The sequence below is a fragment of the Psittacula echo genome (assembly GCF_963264785.1).
Source record: "Psittacula echo genome assembly, chromosome: 6".
NCBI classification, from domain to species: Eukaryota; Metazoa; Chordata; class Aves; order Psittaciformes; family Psittacidae; genus Psittacula; species Psittacula echo.
Window position 1 is genome coordinate 10,671,946 of NC_137743.1, and position 18,450 is coordinate 10,690,395.

Sequence of the window (18,450 nt, forward strand, 5' to 3'; positions counted from 1 at the left end):
ACTCAGACACTTCCTCTTTTGTTAACAGGAACAAGTAACTTTTTTTATAGCATGAGCACTGAGGCAGCCTGATAGAGGCATCTTCACTCTCCAACATGTACAGGAGTTGGATATAAGCTTTATTTGTTTAACTCAAAGGCCAGTACTAGATCCAAGTGACAGAGCAAATCACATTTCTACCACCTGTATGTTGGAAGCTTAGCTTGTTGGCAAAACTAGACCTTGGCACATCTATTCTCACATCTTTTCAGACAGATACCAGAGTACTCGTGTTCAACTCACCTGAATTTTCATAGAATGGGTTGGGATGGAAGGGACCTTAAAGCTCATTCAGTTCCAACCCCCCCTGCCATGAGCAGGGACACCGTCCATTAAAATAGCTTGCTTAAAGCTTGGGCTGTTTCCAATCTTTTTCCATCCCTACATGGACCAAAAGGAGTTTGCACTCATGACTCTCCCTAGACATGAAGTTTCTCAATCAGTAGTAAGACAGTAGAGCTATATGAAGGCAACAGAGGAGATCACATGCCTGTACAGCTTCACTTCTTTTAATGGCTGAAGTGTGCTCTCATGTGCTCATTTTAATAGTGACTTTAAGATAATTTCCTAGAAACCAGGAAGGATTGGTTGGCTTTAGGGTATCATGCTAGAGGAATAAACAGAACTGGGGTTCAGGCCTATAGCACCAAGTCCTCTCCTGTAACTTATTAACACTGCCTAATCAGACTGATCAGCGCAGTTGTTTCAAATGCTACTGCCTGTTACATGGCCTTATTTGACAGAAAATTAACAGAGGTCACTTGTCTGACCTTTTTGGGGTAAGGATCAGAGAACCCACTAAGCTCAAATGCTCCATGCAGCAGTAGATCAGTCACTGAAAATCTTTCCATCAAGGTATTCTCACCTCCTCACTGACTCACATGCAAGGCAGTTTGCAGAAAGACAACTAGGAAGAGAGAGCATCAGGGGCCCTGAAAGGAAATGATGCTTGGAGCAGAGAGCTCTAAGTCCAGAGAGAATGCCTGATCAAGTTGTGAAAAGCCTGAAGACAGTTAAATGCAGCAAAGCTTTTGCCTTCAGATTCTAAATTGGTTCCCCAAGTCTCTGGTTTCTCTCCATGTAAGACAGTAGCCTAATGTCACTGTAATCTAACCAGCATCCCTATAGCTACTCAAGGATGGGTTTCAGTTATAAGCCAAATGGATTTTTCATTTAAAGCAAGACCTGTTAATGATTTTCTCTCTAAAGCCTCAGAAGTATCATATGCTCATTTGTTTCTAGGGGTTTACTTTTTGTTTGTTTTGGGTTATTGAAATAACTGTGTTCGTTAGCCTGCTTACAGTCTACACATGACAGTCAAAACCCAACATCCTTTAAAGCTACAGCAGTCAGTGTTGTGTCAAAAGCACAGATACCTAGACCTTGTCTGCAATACACAAAAATAAAAATGCTTTTCATATCTGACAGGCTATTTTCAATTCCTCTACTTTATTGATAGTGTTTTGCTTTTACTTCCTAACCCTATTTCCTCAGATGGGCTTTAGTCACTCCTATCAATGTACACAGGGTGTGTTATTCAAGATGTGAAAAGAGACTTCTCAGCAAATTTGTCTCAATTCCCAGTATTAGGACAGCTGTTTCCTACAACAAGAGCTTCTACTGCAACTTGTCAAATCCAAGTCACTGCTAGTTAATCATTTCTGGTGTCCTACAAAAGCTACTTAATCCTGTTGCCCTCAAAGCAGAAGAACCAGCAGAGAGGATAAGATTTCCTGCCCATGGGAAGAGAACACCTCTACCCTAGATCTGTCCTATGGAGCAACCACAACCAGAGTTAAACCCATAAATCCAAATGTCCTGTGCATTCGTAATACCCAATCCGTATCAGCTAGGTGAAAACTCAGTGCAGCATGAGCCAAAGCCAGGGCATTTTTGACAGACACCAGCTTGCACTGCAGGGCAGGTCTGAGGGCCAGCTGCTTTCTTAAGCATGCAGGGATGAAGTGCTTGAAACCCAGGTTCTAAAGGGCTCAGCTCTCAGTGACGAGAAAGATATAAAATACACAGGGTGTCTCAAACCACATGTAGGCCTCTTGTGCAATATGACACTAGACAGTTAAAGTATATGTGGATTGTCTGCCCTGATCAACGGTCAGGGATAAGACACACTAGGCTCCAGAGTGCAAAGGCTTAGTTTTTATCAAAAGAGATGACAGTGATACCATTTACACCCTTGGGTTCAGGAGTACATGTTCTCATTTCTACTTTACCCCTCAGCTCCTTAGTCTCTATAACAATTCCTTCACTAACTAATAGGAAGGAAACAGTTATTCCCTATTCTCTCACAGCCAGGAGATTCTCTTCACTGCAAAGTGACTGAGCTTTGTGCCTCCAAACACATAAGCATGAAGAAAGAAATCTCAATCACAGTAGTTCTTTACAGACAGCAAAGCAATGGCCAAAACTCGCACAATTTCAGAAGCAATGGTCATACACTGCCTAGGAAAATGCTTTCTAGAATTTTGCCTAAAAAACAGCTTGCATATGCTTTTGAGGTGATCTCAATAATTTGTTGATTTGTGTAATGTAAGGTAACATGTAAGAGTATTGACTCTTTCCAAGCAGGAAGAGAAGAGCACAACTGACTACACTGGGGTCACTAATTAGTTAGCCACCACTTCTTACATTAGCCTACTTCTTACATTTGCTTACACAGTGCAGCCTTTGCTTAGTGCCCTGCAAATGTGAACCATTGTGCCAGTTCTTGCTCCTTAGAAGCATTATATCCCACTTTCCCCTAGCAGGAAGGACAAGCCTTGTGTCCTCCAGGGTTTAGGAACACCTAACTTTTAGCATCCAGAAAGAAGCTAAAGTGCAAAAGCTCAGCAGTGACTGCTGAATAAAGCCACACAAAAACCACAAAACAAATCCACAGTAATTTGCAATAAGCCTAAGATATGCTTTAGTTAGGCTTTGATTTGAGAATACCTCTTGTGAAAGTCAGAGCCAAACAGTTTAAGTACCCTTTGATCTTGACTAAGAAGGACTCCATGCAAGGGAGTGGGAAAGAATGAGGCCTCAGTAACTCACTTCCAGGAAGCAGAATGCTCTGTGGTTTCAGACTATATGTTACAGGCTGTTTCTGGGCCTTGCTCATGAAACCTACTGACATCAGAGCTTCATTATACTTAAATAGAAAGGCTATTTTTTAGAAATAATTTTACTGTGCCTATTATTATCCCTCTATCAGGAGACCAACAACACCATGACACTGCTTAGCACTAGAAGAAGCTTTGCCGCCTAAACTGAAAAGTCGAGCTTTCATATATTTTTCTATATTAGGTTTTCTCCTTGAAAGTGAGCTACTCAAAAAGAGAACACATTCAACTAGCCCTTTGAGACTTCGAAAACATAAGAAAAATAGTCATAAGAGATTTTGTTACTGCTTATCTATTAGATAATACAGGAACACATTCCTGCAAAACATGCATGCATCAACATTATATTAATAGGAAATTATCTCTAGATGTTCAGCAAGCACAGCTTAAAGAGCTAGAACTTGAGAACTCACATAGAACTCTTAAAAAAACTAGAACATCAGCATTAAGCACCTTACATAGCTTATACATAGCCATACAGAAAAAGGTAGCACTAAAAATTTTCAGATACTATAGCATTTTATTGCTACATATTATCACAATACTCACATGCTTGCTCTCAGTGTATCTGAACTTAACTTAGCCTAAGGTTCACATTTGTTCCTGATAGCACACTACCAGAGATTTCCTAGCAATCTCCTGAAAGAGTTCATTATCTTGGACCCTACAGCTAATCACCACACCTGCACACAGGTTGCGGTAAAAGACCACGTCAGTAACAACAAGCAATCCCATCAGTAATAAAACAAATAGAAGTAGAACTTCATTACTTATACAGAAAACACTTGAGAGCAAATATGGAGAACCAGTAATCAAGAACACCTACCATTGTGAAGATGGGAAGGGAAACCAATCTCTTTTCCTTAAGTAAAAGGGAGTCTTACCAACACAATAACAAACTGACACCAATTAGGTAACACTCATTAAAACCTACAGCTAGTTTCCTCTCCCTGGTTTAAATAAATCAGCAAGCAGAAAAGCATGCTGGGAAGGGAACATATAAATGGGAGGAACTTGTACTTGGGAACTGGAGTGGTAAGAGAAAAAAAAAAAAAAACAACACAATACAGAGGAAGTTGTTGAGTTTTTTCCCTGTTGATGAAAAGAGCTTAAGGTTTGCATGTTTTTGAAGAGCCAAGTGAAAAGTAGAACAAGCCCTTTTGGAGCAATATTTTTTTGCTTCTAATCTATTTTCTGTGTGTATAAAACTGTACTTTTAATAATAGCAATTTTCTTCCTATAGCTGCAGGTAAATTAAGCTGAGTAGAGCTTTGTAACCTGTGATACTGAAAAAATCCTTTGAGTACAGTATTTCTCATATACTGCTGTAATGTATTTGCTGGTGGGCTGAATCCCCATTTCTGTTGCTGGTTTTGGCTTACTTAGTTTTAGTGCTTTTCTTGTTTTGTTTTGGGGTTTGGTTGTTTTGGGTTTGTTTTTTATTTCCCCCAAAGCTACCTAGTTCTTTCTGCTGTGGTATAGACTCACATGTGTGCAATTATTTGCACAACATAACAGTGAATCATGTTTCAGACTTCAGTTTTGTTTCCTACTGTGAAAAGATTTTTCTTTGTGGTTTTGCAGTTGTATTTCTTCACTTAAAAATTGAACAGTTTATAGCTGCTGCAGTTTCATTTTTCTCTCTGATGCTTGTCTAACTGCAACTTTGCAGCAAGTTTGCAGGGGTGAGAAAGCAGCAGCTTCTCCTATCTCTCTTCTTTAGTACCTTGACCTCAGGTCCTGGAATTGTTTTCCCACTTAATTTGCCCGTATGAAAGTTTTTTTATGCTGGATGATTTCAGTTTAATCTGCTTAGCTAGACTAAGCGTATCTGTGATGGAATAACACGGCACATACTTGCATCGAGAATACAACCTGTCCTGGACCTTGGCTTGCCAAAACGCATAGCTTCTACTAATCACAACTATGGTTTTATTGCTGCTGTATATTTTATGCTATTCACGTAAAGTTAACTTACATTGCAATTGTGATATTATTTAGCAATGCAGACATACTCCTAGGAAAGCTGAGGCTTAATTCACTGCTTTATGTGAAGATGAAAAAGAAACAGCTTGTTCTGCATGAAACTCCTCTGCTTTTGGTTTTGCCTACCTAGACCTGTTCCTGTGGCATTTAAGTGAAGTTGTGAGCTTCAGTTTTAATAGTGCACATCAGAGAGACTTCTGCTTAGAGAAAGGCAATACCACTTACAGAGAAGGGTAAGGAGGCCAGGCTCCCAGCCCAGCCAGCTCCATTATCACCTTCTTAGGGTATCTGTCTGAGGACTTTCCCCCTTCAGATATCTGGCCCCAGGCTGTTATTTTTCCAGGAGGAAGAAAAATAGCAGTGAATTTGCCTTGTCTCTGATTAGCTGTTAAGTAGTGATGCTGTGTACCTCATGCATTGGCTGCAGGTGTGAGAGAACATGCCCATAGCACTGTCCTACCTGACCTGCCAGAAGCCCAGCATGTGAAGCAGAGGTCCTTGAGCTGGTAAAGTTATGCTACATTGCCTGGGCTCAGCGGGTCTCACAGCTGCAATGTAAATGGGCTTAAAGGATGCATGCAAAAAAGCCTTGGGGAGAATAGCTTCTCCTTAATGATGGGTTCTGTTTAATGCTCCTAAATTACAATACAGCTGATACTCTTTGCCTGGTGTGCATAAGAAGTGACATGCAAATTTTTAGGCTTTTCATTTGTGATACTGCCTTAACTGATCTGAATAAACTCCAGATTTTTGAAAGGCATGAATCCATTTATTGTTAGTAATTCTCTGCCAAAAAATAAAGCAGAGTTGTGAATAACTCAACCTTTGCATCTATTTGTACATGTGTATAAAAAGTATACCTGCATCTTCCTACCCATTAGCAAATTAGCATGAGCAGTAGGTAGAGTATGTATATAAAGCTCAACTTGTTTCCTTCCTGTTGTCACTGTTACAAAAGGTAAATAGATGAGCTTTCAAGTAATAAATCTTAAGGTGCATGGCACAGCATGAGCTTTTGCTATCCAAAGATGCCAAAATAGTTCATCCACCTATGGCGAAGAGCAGAGGATGTAAATAAAGGAAAGGGAAGCATTAGCTCAGTGAACAGCTTTTTCTGTTGTCACTTCAAGACTTGAATCTAAACTTTGTGAGTGTGGGAAGTGTTGGCTCACTTTATTTGAAGGATTTCTGAATTCCAGTTTGTTAATGCTGTAAAAATAATTATTCTTTATTGCTCTGCTACACTTTTCAAGGGCAGCCTTCTCGCTGCTGTTAAGCAGAGCAACTACACAGGGACATAAGTAATCTCAGAGAAGGTAGTATGGACAGGACAATGGGCTCAGGGCTTGGAGAAGCAGTCTGCTTTGTGCCAGTTCTCTTTCTTGCAGCTTGGCTTCTGGTTAATATTTGTCTCTGCTCCTTTATTACATCTGCAGCTCTGTACACAAGAAAGAGCTTGGAGGAGGCTCCATCTCTATAGCTACACCAACCAGTTGTACTAAGGCGAAGGCAGCAATCTGGTGTGCCATACTCTAAGATCTTGCTTTTAAAATATTAAAAAAGGCATTATCACCAGCTTGTGTATTCATAGTTTGGGATTAAGGTCCTGTTGGATGTAGTAAATGTTCCTAATAAGCTTCTGTAAGTGATCTAGCATTCAGCAACTTTTTACTGACAAGATTTCAAAGCCTATCCATGTTGCTGTGGAACCAAATGATTCTACTATTTCTGGAACTCTTTTAGATGTGAGTCTGAATGGGAGCCTGGCACTGTGTGTACTGTATCTTTAAATAGATATAACTAACAAACTAATAAGAAAACGGCTTCAGCCTGGACATAGATTTCCAGTTCCAGCCATTCTGTAGCAGCAGGGAGTGTTCAGGTGGCTGCTCTGATTCAGGCTGTGATTTCTCTGTAGGCCACCCCTGAGCCCAGACTTGCTTCTTTAGCAACATGCAGCCAATTACACAGTTGTTGCCTTTAGCAGCACACAGTCTGACTAGAAGAGTGCATTGGCTCCAGGCATTGCAGCAGATTAAGGCTATTATCCCACTTGCAGTACTCTGCAGGAGCAGGAAGTCTAGGACTTGAGAAACACAGGCTCTGATCAGGAAAGATTTGCTTACCTTCCTTCAGTGCTTGAGGAGGGTGGAGGGCTGGTACAGCTTGCTTCCTTCGCTGCTTTACAACTCCAAGTGGGTGTTCAAGGGTTGGTGCTTCGCCAGCTCCTGTGGCAGGACTAAGCCCCGAATCATCAGTGTGTGGCTTTAATAAACAGGCAACACTGCACCCAGGTAACCTTTGAACCTGCATTGCAACAGATTCAAAGGTTAAAAAAAAAAAAAAAAAATTAAATTATTCCTGATCAAATATAAAGAGCAATTTTGGCAGGTTAGAAATGTGTGTTTAAACACACAGCTCTTGCGCAATAGCTTTAGAAGAGAGCAGTGCATTTTGAAAGCTAACCCCAGCCCTGCAAAAGCCGCACACTTGAGCTTTTAACAGGACTCTCATTTACTCAGACTATACACAGAGCACCGAATAAGTCTTGTTCCACTGAAAAAAGGTACCTCTTAGATCATACTTCGAGCAAGCAAACATGTTCTGATATTTTTTTCTATTGCTTTGTGTAGGGGACTCTCCTTAATCATGTCCAATCACTGTGGCATGGGTTTCCTTTGCAGCTCAAGTGGTCCATGAAGTAGTCTGCTCCTTTATGGTAGGGGCTCTCAGTGCAGTTGGGGTGTACAGGGAGCTGGTTATCTTCCTGTGATGCACCTGCCCTTCTGAAGGTGTGCAAAGGGTGTTGTTGCATTTGGTGGACTGGCAAGTAGGCTAAGCCTGCTTCATCAGGGATTTCTTGTGTTGATTTAAGTGAGATCTGGTTGGCTTTTTGTCTTCCTCCATGTATGAAATGAGAGTAACAGGACTGCTGTGCCTAATGCTGCTTGAGAAAGACTCAGCTGTGTGGTGAGGTATGCCGGCTGGGCTGGCAGGTGGAGCCAAGGGCTCCACTTCCAAAGGCTGTGGATGTGATCTTTGGAAGAAGTTTGCTCCTCATGATCCAAGAGATAAGGCTCAATACCAAAGTCCTTTCAGCACTCACTTAATACTGTCAGGACTGGTCAAGTTCAAGATTTTGTTAATCCAGGCCTGGTTTGACTAATGCTGGAATTTGACTCCTGTATGATATTTGAAGAGTAAACCAACATTAACACTTTTCACTTACGATCTTAAGTATTCTAGATAGGAGTGGGGGAACCTTCCTGTACCAGTTGACATGAATAAAAGTGGAAACACCTGGGGCAACACTCATCCTAGACCTTCTGATTGCAATCTTCTCTAAGTTTTTAGTAAATATCAGTTTGAGGAGGATGAAAAGAGTGGAACAGATCCATACTTGGAGTAAAGAGATGATACTGGTGTGCAAGTCTCTCAGTTCCAGTCTGTGGTGCATCTTGCATATGGGAAACAAAGCAATCAGTGCTGTTACAAGGTATGCAATGCATACTAATAATTAGTAGCTCATCAGGTTCCTGCTCCATGTAAGTGGACATTGCCTCACCACCTCAAAGGAGCTAGAGCGACTAACACCATCTATGGTTTAGGCTCCTAGATGCATCTTGTATAAGGGTGCTGGGGAGGGACTCTTCATTAGGAACTGTAGTGACAGGACAAGGGGTAACAGGTTCAAACTTAAACAGGGGAAGTTTAGATTGGATATGAGGAAGAAGCTCTTTACTGTGAGGGTGGTGAGATTCTATGGGGCTGTTCAGCCTCGAGAAGAGAAGGCTGCATGGAGATCTCAGAGCAGCCTTCAGTATCTGAAGGGGGCCTACAAGGATGCTGGGGAGGGACTATTCATCAGGGACTGTAGTGACAGGAAAGGGGTAACGGGTTCAAACTTAAACAGGGAAAGTTTAGATTAGATATAAGGAAGAATATATAAGGCACTGGAATGGGTTGCTCAGGAAGGTTGTGAATGCTCCATCCTTGGTGGTGTTCAAGGCCAGGTTGGATGAGGCCTTGGGTGGCACGGTTTAGTGTGAGGTGTCCCTGCCCATGGCAGGGGGGTTGGAACTAGATGATCTTAAGGTCCTTTCCAACCCTAACTATTCTATGATTCTATGTGGTGGGAAAGGACAACAGAGTCACTGGAGGTGGAAACAAAGCCAATTACTTGAAATAACTGTACATGTAAAGCTATAACTGCGTTTCCTTCTCCACCCTTTCACCCTGGTACGTAAAGTGCATGGCTTTTTACCTCCTTTGAACAACAGATTTATCCAAGTTGTGGTGGTTGTCACCTTTCAACTATATAATTGCTTCCTGATGCATGAAGGCTACTGATTATTTTACCATTAAAAACCATTCTGGGAATCCTAAACAACTTTGAGCAGTGAGTGTGTCATCTCTGAGTCTGGTAGGTTGGGCTCTTGATCAAAAGTCTTGCTGACTTGCTAATGGTGGGTGACCTTTTTCAGCTTATTTTGAAGCAGGTGTGAGAAAACATGTTCATAAGCCCTAGAAGACACACGGGCTTATGTTCTCTAGTGCAGGCTCATCTGTGTATATTACCTGTGTTCCTTATTGTTTCTGAACAATTGACACTGTAGTTTGTGATCTCGGTGATGAAACCACATCAACAATGACATGATAGACTAGATCAGCTGCAGGCATTACCTATGTCCCAGTTCTGAAAAAGAAGAACTCGAGGCAGAACTACTCACATAGGTTGTGAGTCAATCATAAGATTGGGAAAAAATGCTTTCAGTTAATTGAAATGATGGTATTTTTTCCCCTCAAGACTAAATTATGAAGAAAATAGATGACAAATGACAGAGCTGTCTGTATGGATTGTATCAAGCTAGTTATTTTTGAACTTTTGGAAAGGATTATGGCTCAAAATATTGTCAAAGTATTAATTTTTGACAAAAGTGTCCACATGCGTGTGGTTTTTAAGCATGTGATAATCCAGATTTTCTGTTGCTAGTTTTCATAGGTGATGGAAAGCTCAGTAGTTTGCTTTCTCTGTTTAGATCCATTTTCTGTTCTTATCTAAAGCATCACTAGTTGCATTAGAACTTTCAAATATCACACTAACAGTTTAATCACTTGCCTTGTGTTCAATTCACTTGACACTTGAATGATGAAGAATATGCACCAAAAGGGAGCAAAAAAATTTGAATGGAGTGTTTTTTCCAGCTTTCTTCTAGCTCCATTGCTGACAGCAGGATTCTCAGGCACATTTTAGATACCTGACAGTGAACATGCAGCTGTGGGGTATCCCGGAATGCTGAATAAAAGTGATTCTTGCTGAGGTTGTGCAACCAGTGTGAGCTGTAAAAAGTGGAGCTAAAGGTCATTACCACATAAAGCTGGAGTTTAATCACTTCTTGGTAACATATAAGAAGCCTTTTTTCTTGGTCTTGTGAAATCTACTGAAATGCAATAGGCTATTGGGTGGTAAACATGAAAAGAACTAACCCTTCAGCCTAAGTAATTGCCCTGACAGTAGTAAAGTTTGGTGCCACGATATTATAAGTCATTCTTACTACATTAAAGCATTTGTGTAAAAGGGATGGATGTGTGTAAAACTGTTGATCAAATAATGAGACTGCTTGTCTGAATGTTTGCAGTTGGTTTGTGGTGCCCAAGAGCAGCTGTACACTTACTTTGTGGACAGGTACAGCTGTTGCATATAATTGAAGGATCTGACTGAATTTGCTGCTTCCGTGTTACCGTTGGCAATCTTGCATTGTCCTGTCTTCAAGCAGAGCTCAAGAGGTGTGTCCCAGTGTCTGTGATTTTAAAACCAGATGAAACAGACTTTTAAGACAACTGCAAATGTTACATAGGCACAAGTATGAATTGTCACCAGTCACTTTGCAGGAACTGAAAGTGTCTGATTTATATCTTGACTTGCTGACTCTGAGAATAACAACTGACAGATAGTTCTACTTATTTTGACTAAAAAATATGTAAAACTGTGGATTTACAGTGGTAAATTCTGATTTGGGATCAGAATTTGCCCTCAAAAGATTTGTTCTTAACTCTTACACAAAAAAATATTTGGCATTGATCACTTCTGTTTCATTGTTAAGAATTATTGATGAGAAGTTAATGAAGCTGTCTCTGTGTAATCTCAAACAAAGTAGAGCCATTCCTATCTCAAAAGCACTGAATGCCATATATTGAACGTCAGCTCCGGAGACCATCCAGCACACATGCTGCCTGGCTGCATGGATTTGACAGCAAGGCTCTGTGGAAAGTCTGTGGACAGATTAAATTATCAGGTCTTTTCCTTCTCTAAAGGTTAATGACAATGGAGGCTGCTCAAACATGAAGTGGGCAGACACAATGGATACACATGATCACAGGTTCATGAAGATTTCATGGTATTTAACTCCTGATGAAAATGAGAACTGCCTATCAAAGTTGAAGGTCTGCTGACAGTCTGAAGCTCAACATAATTTTGTTGGGTTTTTTCCATGCAGAGCTTGGCTTCTGCATCAAATCCAGACTTCCCAATCCAATCCTGAATCATGACTAAGAACTGAATCTTCCAATTCATTTGTTCAGTAGTTTTCACAGTTGGATTCTGTCTTTCTGCCTACACATTTACCTGAACATTTTGCTGTACTTAACCTCCTCTACCGGCAGGATGAAATGTGGCGGAGAGGAGCAGACATGACAATTTATGAACAGACTTTGACTATTGGCCATTCAAACTGAAAGTAAGAATGGAGCAAATCTGTCTTGATGACTTTAGACTTTGGATCTACAGACTAATAAAAAAGAGAAAAGCTGGTGTTCAAAGTAAGCAGTATCTGACGTGTAATATTTAGATGAGGAAAGTTTAAAGACCACTGGAATTGCTTCTGGGTGTTATCACAGTACTGCAATTTGTTTAGGTGGTTACACTTTGTTGAAACAACCAGATTCTATTTGTAGGGTAGCTAGCCATGAGGTTCTGGTTTGTCAGTGTCAATTCTGAGTAATTTTGCTAAACAAGAGAGGCAGCAAGGATATTTTTTGATTTTTATTTTTTTTTTGTATTAAGACACTATGCTTTTGATAGCGGCATAATAAATACGTTGGTTTGAGAAGGTGTCTCTTGCAGTCCTTTGTGTTGTGTCTTGGACCTTATCTGTTCACCTGTGCTTAACATAAAGGATCAGCTTTGAAGTTCAGCTCTTATTCTCATATTCTGAAGAGCTGTGATCTGATTTGGGGTCCATCTCTAATATTGAAACATAATATAGGGGGTCTTTTTTTCCTTTCAGACTAGAGATAATGCCACACAGAGCTTGCCTTTAGCAACAAGCCTTTAAAATACAGTAGATTTTCTGCTTATACATTGTTACAGGAGCAATGCAGAATGCCTGTAATGTTTTGAAGTCGTTTTTTTCTACCTGTATTTCAGCTCAAGCCTTGAATGGGTCAGTTTTTTCTCAATTAAAAACCAGGCTGAGTATAAGAAGATCAGGATGTGGCTCGTTATGAGGTAAGGTGTTCGATGTTTTTGTGATTTAATTCCATGAACTTCATTAGATGCATAGATTTAAAAGACCAAGGATTATGCCATCTGGTGAGTACTGGCACGGTCTTTAATTTCCAAAGTAATTTCACATATTTCTTTAGAAATCAGTTGAAAAAGACCACTGGAGCTAAATTTTAGAAGGCTTTAGAGATCATCTTAGTCCAAGATCTCAAAAAGAGACATCGTTTTAAACTGTGGATTTAGATTGTAATTAAGCTTCTCTTGTCGAAGTTGCTTTTTACTGATGAAGGCGCTTATGGTTTGGTGCCTAAAACTAGGTTCAGAAATTTAAGGGCTGTGATTGAGGTTGTTTCAATAGCACATATGGGTTTTCAGGGTTGTGCAGATAAAGGATTGTCAAATTCAATTTTGTGCCAGCTGAAGCTACTGACATTGAAAAAAACCCATTTGCTTGGCTAATAATATGTAGGTGTATATTGCAGTTCAGGGAAATACATCGAGGAAAAAAAGGTAGTGATACTCAAATTCAGGTAATCAGTATTTTCTATAGCTAAGTTATAACCCCTGCATCATGTTTAGTAAGGGTTTGGAATGAGGTGAGTAAATAACTTTGTGTACCAAATTAATCAGTGTATGAAGTACAGGTGTGTAACAAGCACATGTATGCCGTTTACACTGCAGTCACTGCAAGAGACTTGCAAAAGGGATTTGGTGCTTTAGGGTTTAGCTACATGAAATATAATTCTCAAAAAGTACTTTAGCCTGTGGAAAGTCCTGAAGAATCACTAAACAGGCTGGTCATAGAGAGTACTTAAACACAGACATTTTCTATTGTGTTCAGTGGGGTTTCTCCTGTGTTTTAAGCTAACATGTTTCCCAGATTTAATTTGCTATAGACAAAGAGGACTCTGCAATAAATATATTAAAAGATCAGGGATTTTCCTTGGGTTAGGTTAACAGCAAAAGAACATGCTGATGTAAGGTATAGTTGATTCTGGTTTAGTTAGGGGGTGGATTAGAAGACCTGAGCTTGCAGCTCACCTTGCAGTGATTCTAATGGAGAATGAATTCAAGACAAAATGCATCATGTCAAATTCTACATGTTTTATGACCTGTGCTTTGCATTGCTGACACCTAGTACCTTTGATTGATATCACTACTAGATCTTTATGCAGCAATCCACTAAGATATATTGCTGAGTTACCTCAAGACCTGTGTCCTACCCCCAAATGATTTGAAAAGGACCTACTGTTCATGTTGCAAACTTTCCTTAGAAGATTTCAGACCATAGCTAGAGTAGATGACTGTGTTCTGTCAGCTGCCTATTCAGGGCAAGCTCAGACAGAGACTATTTGGGTTGTATCCTCTGTTTCAGAGGATGTAGGGTATTTCATGTGAACAAGATATAATGTTACTCAGGCACTGTAGGAGTGAACCATGCTGAATCTGTTCCCAATAGCCAATGAAGAATATGCAGTGCTAAAAACTTTGTTAAAAAGAAGAAAAATTACAGAAAGAGGAAAAAATTCAGAGAATAAACAGAATGCAAGAGAACAGAAAACATATTCATGCTGGCTGTAAACAGACAAGCTGCCTATTCTGCCTTGGTAGTTTCGTGACCTTTGTCACCAGTGGCATTGTACTACCTGCGAGGTCTTGATTGTATAAAAGTTTGAAAGTCAAAGGAAATTATTTGGGCAGAAAAAAATGCCAGTAGATGTTTGGAGCAGCCGTTGATAGTCCCTTTCTGCAGGACACTGCTGGTATCCTGAGCAACATGGAGGGTACCAAGTGCCATCTGCTCCTTCTCCTGGATCTTTTGCTGGTATCTGAAGTTGTTTACCTAGGTTGCTGGAGGATTTGGAACTTCTTCAGCTGTTGTGGTTCCACTCAGTTTCAAAGCACATTAAACCACCCATCCTGCATTAAATGCATCCTGTGTCTGGTGGCACACTGAGCAGAGGAGCATGTCCATTGTTTCACAAGGCTGTAAGTTTCATTCAGTTCTCATTGGAGAACCAAGGGAAATATATTAAAAGCAAACAGACAAAAAGACCCTAAACAAATAAACCAAACCTAGTACTGCCTGCCTTCTCCTCTGTCACCTGCCAAGCTTTTCTGTCCAGGAAGAGACTTTCTACCCTACCTATATTATTATACATGATCCAGCTTCTGGCTTAGAGGGAGAGAGATGAACAACAGTAACACTGAGGCAAACTTGCTTCATTTCTTCATTACTGTTATACTGCATCCCGTATACTTATTTGTTTCTTCCCAATTGAAATGTGATAAACAATACATGACAGACTGTAAAATCTGACCTGCCCTGAATTGCAATACATATTTAATCCAACTCAGGGTGCCACTGGAACAACTAAATATTATCTCATTAATTAGGATTATTTAATTAAAATCTGGTGACAGGCAAAGAAGTTGGAGCCAGCAGAATAAAGACAGAAATAAGAGGGAACTGTAGCATATGAGGTTCATATGTACTGCCACTTGGTGACAGCATGGTCTGAGTGTGCCCTTCAGTACCTAGGAAGACTCCTGTCTGTTACAAGCTCTTGCTCTGGTGAACCTCATCAATGCCTTGGTTAATGTACTAGACACCTTTGGGCTTGTTGTGGCATTTCGAGCACGTTGGAATGCTTCCTACCCAGATGCAGCCAGCAGCTAGGTTCCACTATCCAGATTGAGTCAGCAGTCATTTCAGACCGGTCGTCCTTAGGTAACTTTTTCCTGGCTTTTCTTTATGCTGATTGTGTTTGTGATGCCAAGAAGTCTCTTAATGCCTTCAGTTGTCAGGTTCAGCAGGAGACTCTTTCTGCCCTTCTGGACCAGATTGTTCAAAAGCAGCTGGGTAAGACCCAGTTTGGCTGCAGCTTTCCAGCAGATGCAAAAATCCTGTGTTCTTTTTCCAGGCTTTTCTGGAAGAATGCATTAGGGGAAGACTATTACTATGAGAAGCCAGGATGATTTTCTCAGGGACCTCTATCCCCTCTGACATGTTTCTTTTGCCTCTGAGCTCACAGGTTATGGCAGTTCATGTGTCTTGAATTGTGATAGTCAAATACTTTCTTCTTCAGTAAAAACCACTGTAATTCTGGTGATGTCCCCATGCTCCTGTTGATAGTTACTGACATTTCATGAAACTTTGTGACAGCAAGATGGGAAATTTGGGGTAGGGAGGAAACTGAAGATGGCTGCCTCTGTGTAAGCTATCTGTGTTAGTTATCATAGTGTTAACACAGTGCTCCTGCGACTTACCTGCTTGGGGTGAGACCTGCCTTTGATGTGTGTTGCTTTGTGCCTGTGCCACATCTTGAAGCTTATTGCTTGTGCTATGAAGTTGGTATTTTCTGTTAGGAAGTGGAAGGGAAGGGGGCTCGTTTGTCTGTTAATTATAACAAATGGCAGAAGGGAAAGCTCTTAATGGCAAATGAGGGCAAGTAGTGCTCTTCAGCTATACTGAGCTCTTGAGCTGTCTGTTGTTGCTGCCAAAGGCTTTTTGCTGTCAGCTCTATTACTTTCCCTCATAAGGAGCTGATTTTGGTTCAGGGTATTTCCTACAAATTACTCTCTAGAAGATACCAGTGTCAGAGCTGGCTGGGAAGGGTTCTTTGGATTTTTTTCTGTAGCAGTTTCAGAAAGCTGACTGAGCTCTGTTTTGCTCTGAGGGTCTTTCAAGCCTTAAAAAGCAAGAAACCAATTTTATTATGTTTTCTGAAATGCTGAAGCACAATGTCTTGGCACCTTCCAGCTGAACTTGGATGCTTTGTGATATGATTTGCCAGAGATTGTACGAAAGTGAGAAATACTTTAACTAGTCAGAAGCAAATCGTGTCTTCAGCCCTAGTCTTGTACATCCTGGAGTGGCACTTCAGGCACTAGCTTATGCTGCCTTTTAAGTCTGAGGCTGCTATGTGTGCACTGCCAAGATTAATCTCTGTACCATGGGACGATATTGTCTTTGAGGCCACTTGGAGTTTCTGAGTGTTACTTCTTTATTGGCACACAGCCCGCTCATTTCTTAACCTTTCAAATGGAACATCTGCCATAATATGGTTTGCCCAAGACTCTGCTTTGAGCTTCTCTGGCTGGCTATCAGTAGCTTTAAGTGAATTCTCTATGGCCGCAATCACAGCACTTTGACTCACTCTGTAGTGATGCTTCCTGGTAGAAGTATGCAATAGGAAGGCAAATGCTAGAAAATATTGCCAAATGATATCTCTGTTTGCAACTGGTAACAGCTAACTCAAAACTTTCCTTGAGGCAATTATGGCATCCATGCAGGGCTTATGTCTGTATCATGTAATATAATCTGTTCCTCTGATTGCAGGAGCATGCAATGAATCCTATAAATTCTGTAAATGTCAAATCAGCATAATCAGTGAGAAATGGGTCATTAATTATGTGAGTATTTGGCAGATAATTGAGTAACAGAGGAACATGTTAATCTGTTGTCACTTTGTAAAGACTAAAAGCTGCTTGAACACAGTCAGCAGGATCTACTCCATATGCTGCATATACTCCAAAAAAGACTTGTTCTATGGTAATACCCTTTGTTGTTGTCTTCTGGGTGCTAAGAACCCAAGCTTACTCATGTTTCAATCCATGGTGTGGAGTGCAGGTCATTGCAAGTCTTCTTCCTGATACGCAGTCACATACCATTCTTCATTTTACACACCCACGTGCTGTTGTAATACCTTTGGTGTAAGTAATGTCATTAATTGTTTGGTATTAGATTAATATATCCAGATCCAGCTTGTTGACCAAACATAAGGAGAAGGTCACATATTCAAAGGTAGAGCAGGAACTAATGTAGAAGGTGTTTGACTTCAGCCTCCCAACAAAGCTGGAGGAGAACCCAGGGGCTCTGAAGATTCCAAGTGCTGGAAACAACGAGTCTTCCTTTACATTCCTTCTCTTCTGTTTCATTCTAAAGTGATGCTTTTAAATCACATTTTTTGGATTAAGTCTTTGCAAGAAGATACATTAGAAAATGCTTTGTGACACCCAGTCAGACTTCATATCATTTACATTCTCTTTATCTCCAGATTTTGCAATCCAGGTTTGATCTTTTTAAAAACAAACTCAACAGCAACAAAAAAGGGAAAGAAGTAAAAACAAACTCCAAACCTGTGATGTTTGTCTGAGGAGGTGTATCAAGGCTTCACTTAGTTCTGTGTAGTCACTGGTGTAGTTTATATTCCTTAGTACTGCTTCATTATTCAGAAAACATTAGCATCCATGCTGCTGCTGAAGTTCTTTTTTCTGTGCGGGTTTCAGTGTGATTTGCTTCCAGTCTTGCAGTAAGTCCACATGCTCTTCAAAAATACATACCATTGATTCATTATGTCACACGTTTCCATGCATAAAATAGTTGTCATAAGAATTAAGAACTTAGATTTCTTCTTTTTCCCTTCTCCATCCCCTTTCTTTTTCCCATCTCCAGCCCCAAAGTGCAAATGCACAAGTGAATATATAGTACCTGTTTAAGACTGGTACATGGAACTAGATATTTTAGAGAAGATGTTTCTTATACATAAAGCTCACCTAGCATTTTTTAATTACCTTACTGTGAAAAACCAAAACATGCATCTTGTCACAAGAGAGAGAAGAAGAGATCAGCAGTATCACTGAAGTCTTAACTGTCTGGCCATAGGGAGTTGTTAACACCATCTAAGCACCTTAGCCCAGGAAGTGGACAAAGCAAGCAATATTTATATAAATATAATTTAGGGTTTATATATATTTATATAAATATAGTTTAGGGTTTTTTCTTAAGTGACTCACCTC